This window comes from Pelmatolapia mariae, linkage group LG20, assembly GCF_036321145.2.
Source record: "Pelmatolapia mariae isolate MD_Pm_ZW linkage group LG20, Pm_UMD_F_2, whole genome shotgun sequence".
Taxonomy (NCBI): domain Eukaryota; kingdom Metazoa; phylum Chordata; class Actinopteri; order Cichliformes; family Cichlidae; genus Pelmatolapia; species Pelmatolapia mariae.
In genome coordinates this window covers 37,622,237-37,632,551 of record NC_086244.1, presented here as the reverse complement: position 1 = coordinate 37,632,551, position 10,315 = coordinate 37,622,237, and positions in this window count along the sequence as shown.

Below are 10,315 nucleotides of genomic sequence, written 5' to 3'. Positions count from 1 at the left end.
GAGAGAGCTAGTGGCAGTGACTAGCCCAAGCCACTTCACTGTGGTCTGAGTAGTGATGGGAGCCTGTGCTCACCAGGGTTGGGCAGAAGTCTGAAATCTTCACCACAAATGAAAACATGCGAAACATAAAAACACACACACTAATAAAAGTAAACCATAAAACACATAAAATTACTTCCACCCTGTGAATTATACACTGTTCATACTGTTTGAATTGCAATTTAATCAAATCCTAAATGGAATATTCAAATAATGTGAAATTTTGAAAATGAAAATAAAAGTCTTGAAATATATCACTTTTTCCACTTTGTTCAATTTTTTTTTTGACTTGCAGTAGTACGTTCCCAATTGGCTTGCTAAGTTAAGTCCCTAGTGAGCCAAATAGCTGCACAGTGTTTTTTCCACTTCGGTTTGCATGTAGCTGCCATGTTTTTGGTGGCATTTGTGTATGTCATTGAATTCTGATAAAAACCATGTAAGGGTGTAGAGTGGGCTCATGTTAACAATCCATCAAAATTTGAACATGTGAGCTCTTCTTCAAGGTCAAACAAGGTCAACCCCACATGTTGCTGTAGAACCCACTGCTACAAAGTATCGCTTTAGTGCCCATTTGCTACAGGCTGTCTACCCACAAAGTCCTCAGCTACACAGTGCAGTGAAAGCCCAGGAGAAGAAGTTTGCTCACAGCGCAGTGGCCGAGTCATCTCTACGCCCACCGTTCCACAGAAAGGGAAGTCCGCTATTGTGGGTATCCTTTATTTCAGAGTGTGGAAGAGTGAAGGAGCTCTGATAGGATGAACAAGAAAGGGTCTCAGTGATTCAATTCAAGCTGCAGCAGAGAGAAAAAATGGTTTGACAGGTGGGGGTTCTTAACCGCTGCATTGTTATGGTGTCATCCATTTACAGACAATAATGTGTCAAATCTCTGAAAAGTCACAAAAGAGAGAAATACCAGGTGGCAAGATTCCTCCACTTCCCACACTTAGGACTTGTTTCCACAAAAACTATTGCATTCTTTTATTTTTTTGTATTCTCACAGTCTTTTTATGTGAATAGCTCCATATTGCAAGTGTATATTTCCTGGGCTCCTAGACAATCTGGATCTGTCCTATCTGTAATGGAAGCGTGTCCCTTCGCAGCAGAAAATAGAGACACTTGTCACTGCTGAAACTGCGCTCTGCACTCTATTAGCAACTTGCCAAAAACAATCTGTCATATTCCTCGCTGGAGTCACAACAATAGAAATAAGTTGAATTATTCTCCGGTAGCCGCCTGTCACAAACAACAAAACAGAGAAAATGAAATTTTAATATTTCCACGTTTAGCGTGATAGAATGTCACAGCTCTCCAGTTATGAGATGCCCCAAATCGTTTTTTCAGAGATTGTATTGACTTTTGTTATGTTGCATTTTATAAGAGTTAGATTACATCATTTGTAAGGATGGGTGTTTTTGTTGGACCCCAGTTGTTTCAAGACGCTCCACTTCTTCTGTCAGAGAGTGTTACCAGCGTTGCCTGCACATACAATTCAACCAATAATGACCCCCTCTCCAACAAAGGTATTTGCTTCTTCAGAATTCAAAGGGGGCACAGAAGAAAATAGAGAGGAAGCAAAACCAAAGACAGGGAAGTGAGTTGGAGTTATACTGGGTTGTTCACTATGCACAGTGAGTGACATGGCTGTCTGGCAGACCAGACATTGAGCTCAAGTTTTTCTTGACTTATATGATGTAACTGGGAGGAAGGCACCAAAACAACAATGATGCTTAAAGAGAAGGCCAAAAAAAAAGAATGAATGACTGGTCGCAACAAGAGGACAGCATGGGTTGTCCATTTTGATGTAAGACATTTTTTTAGGTTGATGGATGATGGCTCAGCTATGTTACGAGGGTGTGGCCGTGCTGGTCGTGTCCACTGGCCATGGCAAATATCAGGTGTTGAACTCACCTGTATTTTGTGTACATTGACGATATGAGCATCATCACAAAGTAAATGGACTGGTTCTTATATAGCGCTCATTCACGCAAGTACTTTTTTTTTTTACTATGCTTTTTCTATCTACCATTCACACCCATTCATACCTCAATGGATGCATGGGAGAGCAACTTGGTGTTATTATCTTGCCTAAGGATATTTAGTATGTAGACTAGAGCATCCAGGGATTGAACCAACCATCCTCCAGATTAGCAGATGACCCGCTCTACCTCCTGAGCTACAGCCAAAGGAATTCCGGGATGCCATAACTGGTGAGTACGATATAGATAGCATCTTTGTGTGTTCCACATAAAAGATTTAAAGAATTAAAGTGAGGATGACAGATAATTACAAAAAAATTGCTATTGGATTGAACACAACACACATTCTGCTCAATAAAATTGTGTATCTGCACGTACCTGTATTACAACGATTGGGAAAAATTATTATTCATGATTGAACCTTGATTGACCAATCAAAGCTGGATTGCTCATACACTTCAGTAGCTTTGAGAAACTCCCCTTCCATTCAAACGGCTACAATAACACTTATATCCTGTATTACATGTCTCTCTGTGCTTCTCCCTAATACCACACATGCTCCTGAAGACCAGGAGTCCAACTAGCTGGGACACTCTGTGTGCATGTGTATGAGTCACCTGTAACGAGATAGGCCAATCTGTTAATGGATTAATAATTCACCATCTTTTTCTGCTCCATCCAGCGCTATGCCCAACATGACACACACACATATTTATACGTATACAGAGACCTGGAAGATGACACATTTCTCTGGATGGATTAGCTAACTGCCATAATGCTCACAAGGGACACTACAGCATTTCTACAGCAGCTGTAAGACATGATGCATAATACAAAATAGGGCTTGTGTAGAACAATGTGGAATGCATCAGTCCTTGCTGGGTTGCATAGAATCTAATCGCAGATAACATCGCATCTGTGGAATTTGTCATTTTGTTGCAGGGCCTCACTGGGTTGGCTGTTTCAGATGGTCTTATTGCTGTAGCTGTGAATGCATTTAGACACCAAAGTCTGGGAGTCTATGTGGGCAGCTGACCGACGGCCTTTTTAGTGCTTCCTTCTGTCCTGTCACCATCATTTCTCCTCCTCTTTGGAAAAATAAATGATAAAAAAAAATAGAAGATACCTGCCCCTAACAACATGTGCACATAATGTCCTTCTGTCTCCAACAGAGATTATCAGAGCTGAAGAAATTCACGTCTGACACGTCTCTACCAGCTCCACCACACTGCAGTGGTGACCTGTTCTGTCCTGGCTGACGTGCCACTATGAGATGCGCTTCACTGCAGTTCGGATAAGAGTTGGTAGGGCTTTGCAACTGGCACAAAACATTTTCAAAATTTTGTTATAACTGTAAAAAGTCAAAGTTCTAACCTGCTTTTGCAGTCTCTCAAATTTAGAAATTTGCCGTTTTTATCTGTTCTACATGCATCACTGTAAAGTCGATTTTGTTGCCATTCTGAAATGTCTTTGTTATAGGCCCACGATAAGAAAATAAAAGCTACAATGAAAAAGCTCGTGTAAAAGATTTTATGGTTTGGTGAAGAAGAAAAAACTCAAAGTGAAAATCATCATGTTCTCTTCATATTATTTCTTTTCCTTCAGCCATTGCTCTCATCTCCATTACACACCAGAGGTGCTGAGCCCAGCTATGTTAACAGTTTCTGAGCCTGGACAAACTAGTGTTCGGGTCAGCTGGGGTCCTCTCCAGCCAGGGACAGTTGAGTTACTCTGAGTATTCTGCCCTGCCCAGGGGTAAACTGCGCTATGTCCAACCGACCGAAGTCTGAACTCTGCTCAGAAACCAATCAGATACCACTTACTTGGTCACTGTTAGCACCAGGCACGCCTCAGGAAAGGAGAAAGCCATGTCTGTCAAAGTGTGCAGAAGGTGAAGTCAAATCTGGTCATAATCCTGCTCCTACACCGTCTTATGCATTCTGCATCCTGAATTCCAGATAAGTTTGCTCAGTTCTGACTTTTCTGAGAAATGGTCTGAGCTGTTAGTTGAACTGGATCCAATAAATTAGAATACAGTCTACTCTCCGAGCTTCAACAGCTCCTGCTGTTTTGTTTTTGGCTCCACTGCTTCATAGGATATATTTCAAAGGGAAAGAGAGCAGCACTCAGTGTAATAATTGTTTTCTACAAACAACAAAGCTCTGGAACTGGTCTAAATTTCTTTTAAAAGACAACTTGATCAATTAAAAAAAATTTGGTTATTATTTTATTACTGTTATTTTTTAATCGAGGTGGCTGATTTAGTCCACAACACTGAGGAAGATGGAGCATACCTCTGAGGCTCATTTAAATTTTAGATGAGAAACTGGTGTGTGTGACAGATTTGCTGTCATGCTATGAGACATGTTTGGTTATTTATAGGTACATGGCATCATAAACAACAGGTTCAGTGTCACGGGGAAGGACACTTCAGTACATCAGGAAAATCGTACAGGAGGAGACATGAATAGAAACAAAACCCTTAACATTAGCAGCCCTTCAAGCTTTTTGTTTTCAATTACATCTGTTTTCATCACATCATTGGAGATTCTACCACTCTGAAAAATTGATAAACTACGTTGTATTTGTCAGTTAAAGAGAATGGCACATGAAATGTTGACATGGCATACATGCAAGTTCATTACTGTGATGGAGGCAAATTGGGAAGTCCTTGTTCTGTGGCAAAAATGCATGTGAAATTTCAAAAGCCTCCATCACAGTCATTAACTTGCATGAGTGTCATGAGAACAGTGACTTAGAAAGAAAAAAAAAAAATGCATCCAAGAGTTTGTTGATTTCAGTTTATTGTATATTGTTGGCTGTCCAAATTAGAAGACTTTAGCTTTGGTTCAATTTCAATTCAATTTATCAAGGTGTGTATTGCAAATTAAAGATCCTATTAGAGAGAAACCCCCAACAATCAAACGATCCCCTATGAGCAAGCACTTGGCAACAGTGGGGAGGAAAAACTCCCTTTTAACAGGAAGAAACCTCCGGCAGAACCAGGCTCAGGGAGGGGCAGTCATCTGCCGCGACAGATTGGGGGGTGGGGTGAAAGGAAAGAAGAGAGGAAGGATAGCAAAATCGCCAGTGTTAAAGTAAGACTGAGGAGTGTGAAAATGTTCTACACCACTGTCAGTGTTAGAAAATCAACAACACTCAGTGTTTAAAAAAAATTAGCTCTAACACAGAAAAGAAAAAGAGGGAGGAAGATGGGAATAAAGGAAAAAAAAACCAAAAACCAAAAAAAAAAAAAAACCAGGAAGATTGATAGAGAGGGAGATAGGAGGAAAAAAAGGACAACAGCGAGGAAACCTGGGAAGAGCATACTGAGAGGGACGACGCAAGGGAAGAGGACAGGAAGAGAAAGAAAAGAAAGAAGGAAGAAAACAGATAGGGAAGAAGACAAGGCGGGAGCAGGAAGAGGGAAGAAAACAGAGGAAGACATTTAGAGTGGGAGATAGGAAAAGAGAGAAACAGGAAGGAAGATGACCTGGAGAGAGGGAGGATTAAAATCAAGGGAGGCAGGTACAGAGGAGAGATGGAGGAAGAAAAACAGGAAGAGAGGAAAGAAAAACAAAAATAGAGGAAAACAGATGAAAACTGAGAAGAGAGCAAGAAGAGCGAAGGCAGAAGACAAAAGACTGAAGAAAACTGAGGAGATAACCAGGAAAAAAAACAAAAACAAACAAAAAACAAAACAAAAAAAACAACAACAACAAACCCCCCCCCAAAAAAACAACAAAAAAACAACAACAAAAACCCCCCCCAAAACAAAACAGGGAAGAAGATAGAAAGGGAGGAAGACAGGAGTAGCGAAAGGACAGGAAAAACAGTAGAAGTAGAAGAAAGGACAAAGAAACAGGTAAAAACATTACGAAAGACATTGACGAATGATGTTAAGAGATGGAGAATGACAGGAATGCAGGAAGGAAGACAGACAGGACAGGTATCGATAAAGGACAACAAGGAAGGAAGGGAGAGGTAGAGAGTGAGGGAAATGGAGAGAGTGGGAGACAGTAAAAGAGCAACGGAAGAAGGAAGAGAGAGGACGCATGAAAGGAATACAGGGAGGGAGGAGGAAAGACTGAGGATAGAAGATGGAACAGTAGGAGGAAGGAAGAGAGGCAGTAGGACAGGGAAGAAAACATTGATGAAAGGAGGACAGGAATAATGGGAGCGAGGAAGATAGGACAGGTAGAGATGAAAGACAAGGAAAGAGAAGTAAACAGAGACAAAGAAGAAGAGAACAAGGGAAGGAGGAAGACAAAAAGAGAGTGAGGAAGACAGCAACGATACCAGAGAGGAAGAAATTGAGAGAGGATGAAAGGAATACAGAGAGAAAGGAAGATGGAAAGATGGAGGACATGTAGAGACAATGGACAACAAGGACAGAAGGGAGACAGGAAGGAAAGAAAAGATGAAAGAAGACACTGAGAAAGGGAGGATGACAGGAATACAAGGAAGGATGGAAACAAAGCAACAGGACAGGATGTTAAGAGATGGAGAATGAAAGGAACAAAGGAAGGAAGACAGACAGGACAGGTAGAGACAAAGCACAACAAGGAAGGAAGGGAGACAGGGAGGAAAGAAGGAAGAAAGGAAAGGAATGAATAAATGAAGATGGGAGGAAGAAAACAGGAAGGCAAAGATGAGGGGAGAAAACAAAAAAAGAGAAGAGGAAAACAGATGGAGACAGCAAGAAAAGTGAGGGACAGACATAACAAGAGGTAGAGGGAAGAAAACAGATGAAAGAAAAGAGAGAAAGACTGGGAAGAAGACATGAGAGAAGGAGGGAAGGAAAACAGAAAGAGGGAGGACAGGAAGAAAAATGACAAAAAGGAAGAAGGGAAACAAGAAGGAAAGAAAAGTGAGAAAGGGAGTAAACAGAGGAAAACTGAGAAGACAAGAAGAAAGAAAGTAAGACAACTGGAGAGGGAGGATAACAGATATGCAGGGAACAAGCTGGGAAATAAAACATTGAGAGAGAAGCGAGGCAGGAATACAAGGAGGAAAATAGAGTGGGAAACAAATTATAGGGAAGACAAAGAAAGCAAGGAAGACAGGAATTGTCAAAGGACAGGAAAATGTGGGTAGAGTGAAGGAAGACAATAAATGAACAAAGGAGGAAATAAAGAAACAGGTAAGAAGACATTACGAAAGACAAGACTGAGAATGACAGGAATGCAGGAAGGAAGACAATGGAGAGGTAAAGAGATGAAGGACAAGGAAGGAAGGGAGAGGTAGACAGTGGGGGAATTAGAGAGAGGGGGAGACAGTAAAAGAGCAGGGGAAGGAGGAAGAGACAGAGGAAGCATGAAAGGAATAGAGGGAGGGAGGAGGAAAGACTAAGGATAGCCAAAGACGAGGACGAAAAGAAGGAATACAGGGAGACAAATAGAGGGGTAAGAATAGAGAAACACGAGAGGAAGATGGGAAAAGAAGGAGGGAGGAAGAGAGGCATTAGGACAGAAGAAAACATTGATGCAAGGAGGACTACAGGAATAATGGGAGCGAGTGAGAAAGGATAAGTAGAGACGAAGGACAACAAGGAAAGAGGTAAACAGAAGAAGACAAGAGAACAAGGGAGGGAGGAAGACAGCGGTGATAACAGGGAGGATGAACAACAAAGAAGAAGAAACTGAGAGGGATGATGAAAGGAATACAGGGACAAAGGAAGATAGAAAGATGGAGGACAGGTAGAAAAAAAAAGGACAGCAAGGAAGGAAGGGAGATGGGAAGGAAAGAAAAGAAGAAAGGGATGAATAAACAGGAAGGCAGAGATGAGGGGAGAAAACAAAAAAAGAGGTAAACAGGAAGCAAGAAAACTGAAGAAGACAGAAAAAGAGGGAAGAAAACAGAGCGGAAGTGAGGAAAATGGAGAGAACAGATGAAAGAAAAGGGAGAAAGACGGGGAAGAAGACATGAGAGGGAGGGAAAACAAAGACAGAGAGAGGAAGACAGATGAAAACGGGAAAAAAAACAATAACGAGATGACAAGAGATGGAAAATGACAGGAATACAGGAAGGAAGACAAAGGACAAGAGGAAGGACAACAAGGAAGGAAGGGAAAAATATGTAGAGAGGAAGGAAGAGAGGCAGTGGGACAGGGAAGACAACATTGAGGCAAGGAGGACGACAGGAATAGTGGGAGCGAGGAAAAAAGGATAGGTAGAGATGAAGGACAACAAAAAAAGAGAAGTGAACAGAGACAAAGAGAAGAAGAGGACAAGGGAGGGAGGAAGACAGCAACGATACCAGAGAGGATGAACAACAGAGAGGAAGAAATTGAGAGAGAGGATGAGGGAAGAAAAACAAAAATAGAGAGGAAAACAAATGAAAACTGAAGAGACAGCGAGAAGAGTGAAGGAGGAAGACAGAAAAGACTGAGGAAGACTAAGGAGATAACAGGAGGAAGAAGATGTTGAGAGGAAGGGTGACAGGAGTACAGGGAGGGAGGAAGACAAAAAAAAGAAGAGGGAAGAAAACAGAACGGGAGCGAGGAAAATGGAGAGAAGAGAGGAAAGAATAAAGAGACAGATGGGAAGAAGACATGGAGAGGGAATCAAATATGAAGAGGGAAGCAAAAAGTTAGAGAGGGAGAGGGAGAGAAGGAGAGAGAGAGAGAGAGAGAAGGAGGGAGACAGGAATAGTGGAAGGACAGGAATATGTGGGCAGTCAGGGAAGAAGACACTGAGAAAGGGAGGATAACAGGAATACAAGGAGGGATGAAAACAAAGAAAGACAGGACATGGAAAGATGAAGGACAAGGAAAGAAGAAGGCAGGGAGAAAAACAAAGAAGCGGGAAGACAGGAAGAGAGTGAGGAAGACAGGTAGAGAGGAAGGGGAAGTAGGAATAGAATGAGGGAAGAAAACAAAAATAGAGGGGAAAACAGATGAAAACTAAGAAGACTGCAAGAAGAGCAAAGGAGGAAGACAGAAAGAGATGAAGACTGAAAAGAAAACAGGAAGAAAACAGGGAAGAAGACATTAAGAGAGGAAGGGTGACAGGAATACAGGGAGGGACGAAGACAGAAAAAGAGGAAGAGGGAAGAAAACAGAGCGGGAGCGAGGAAAAAGGAGAGAATAGGGGAAGACAAGCGAGAAAGGTGGGGTAGAAGACATTGAGAGAGAGGGAGAGTGGGAAAATGGAAAGACAGGAAGACTGAGAAGAAAACAGTAGAAAAATCAGGAGATTATGTTAAGAGATGGAGAATGACAGGAATACAAGAAGACAGACAGACAGGACAGGAAGAGATGAAGGACAATAACGAAGGGAGGGAGAGGTAGAGAGTGAGGGAAATGGACAAAGGGGGAAACAGAAAAAGAGCAGGGGAAGGAGGAAGAGACAGAGAGAGGAAGCATGAAAGGAATACAGGGAGGGAGCAGGAAAGACTGAGGATAGCCAAAGACGAGGACAAAAAGAAAGGAAGGAGAAGGACTACAGGAATAATGTTATGGAGTGAGACAGGATAGGTAGAGATTAAGGACAAGAAGGAAAGAGAGGTAAACAGACGAAGAGAAGAAGACAACAAGGGAGGGAGGAAGACAGCAACGATAACAGGGAGGATGAACAACAGAGAGGAAGAAACTGAGAGAAAGGATGAAAGGAATACAGGGAGAAAGGAAGATAGAAAGATGGAGGACAGGTAGAAAAAAGGACAGCAAGGAAGGAAGGGAGATAGGAAGGAAGAAAATGAAAAAATGAAGAGGAAGGAAGACAAATGGATAAAAGGAAGGTGGAGGTGAGGGAAGAAAAACAAAAATAGAGACGAAAACAAATGAAAACTGAAGAGACAGCGAGAAGAGCGAAGGAGGAAGACAGAAAAGACTGAGGAAGACTAAGGAGATAACAGGAGGAAAACAGGGAAGAAGATGTTAAGAGAGGAAGGGTGACAGGACAAAAGTTACACAGAGGGAAAAAGGTAGAGAGAGAGGGGGAGGGAAAGGGAGAGAGGGAAGAAGGGATGGAGAGAAGGAGACAGACAGGGAGGGGAGAGGGAGACAGGAATAGCAGAAGGACAGGAAATTGTGGGCACTCAGGGAAGAAGACATTGAGAAAGCAAAGTACAACAGGAATACAAGGAGGGATTAAAACAGAAAGGAAGTAAGGACATGTAAAGAGGAAGGACAACAAGGAAAGAAGGCGGAGAGGAATTCTAAGAAGCGGAAAAGACAGGATGCGAGTGAGGAAGAGAGGTAGAGAGGGAGGAAAATGGGTAGAGAGGAAGGTGGAGGTAGGAATAGAGCTGGAACAGCTGATCCAGAAGCGACAACTCCAATGGTTTGGCCTTCTGCT